Source organism: Coturnix japonica, chromosome 8 (genome assembly GCF_001577835.2).
Source record: "Coturnix japonica isolate 7356 chromosome 8, Coturnix japonica 2.1, whole genome shotgun sequence".
NCBI lineage: Eukaryota > Metazoa > Chordata > Aves > Galliformes > Phasianidae > Coturnix > Coturnix japonica.
Window position 1 is genome coordinate 2,753,464 of NC_029523.1, and position 1,400 is coordinate 2,754,863.

A 1,400-nucleotide genomic window follows, 5' to 3' on the forward strand; every position below is an offset into this window, starting at 1 on the left:
CCTAATGCATTTCTTATTTTCCAGAATTCATCAGAAGCAATTATCAACAATTCAATCACCCACTGTTCTGACTTCTTACAAGTAATAAGGATGATGGTACTTATGTATTTCAAAATTAAACTGATCATTTTTATTAGAGGATCCCCACATCCATTTCTTTCCACAGTCACAGTGTTACTTTGGTACTCCAAGTGTACAAGGACTGGATGCATACTGAGGACTCTGAACCATACACTTGAGAATGGATCATTCCCCTGCACAATGCCAAAGCACAACATTTACATTGTTCAGCCCACAGGCTTTCTGAACTATGCATGCAGGTAGCTCCAAAAGTAATAGCTCCTATTTGCCCTTATAACCATCATAATAAAATAGGAGGCATTACATTTGGGGCATCCCATGTGTAATGGAAAATATTTAACTCTCTATTAAGTAATTAAGTATGTTTGAATACAAAGCAAGATAAAATGGAAGAAAAAAAAGATGCATTACATTCTCAGAACACCTCAATTGAGGATGGGAGGCACCTTTCTTTCAAAACATTGCTCCCTTCAAGCCATTTACAAACAAGAATTCCCTAGGAGTTTTCTGGTATCAGAGTAAGAGTTTGTTCCTATAATTAACCACCATAAATGGTTAATTTCTTGTCATTCACCATAAGGGGAACATCCACCACTTGTGAATACTTTCAATTACACATCATTAACGAGAAGACACATTTTCATATTTCGAAAGAAACCTTAGATATATCACATTAACATCTGCATAAGCAGACGCATAATGATTTTCCTTTCACAAAAATCAAACAAATTAAGTTAAAATTACTGTAGGACAGAAAAATTCTATGATGTTGTGCCTCCAACTATATACATTGATTTACACAAAGTACAGAATTTAGAAAGAGGAAAATCAGTCAAGAAACAGTTTTCATTATAAATATTATGGGACTCACCTAATACCAGTGACTGATGAAAAAAGCAGGTTAATAATTTAAATATTGCTCACAATTACAATAGCATCACTTGAAGTTCAACATGATTTGCACAAATGGGATTGGGTAAATGTAAAGGCTTTGAGAATAATTTTGTTCTCACAACAATTAACTTGCTGTAGTGCAGTTCTACCATTTAGGTATGTACAGCTTGGACTAAACTACAAAGGGAATTTGTTTAAATATGATATAAATGTATTCTGCATACTTACTATTTTTAATTTTAAAGTAGTTAGGAGGTGTTTTCTATTTTCCTTACATCGGTACATAATTTCAAAGTGAAACATGAAAAGCTTTTTGTAGGCAATATGCTTTACAACCTTCAAAGCCATAACTCTATCCACAAGTTATTTTAATTATTAATCATCACATATAATTTTAATGTGGATGAAATTAAATATGGCACCTG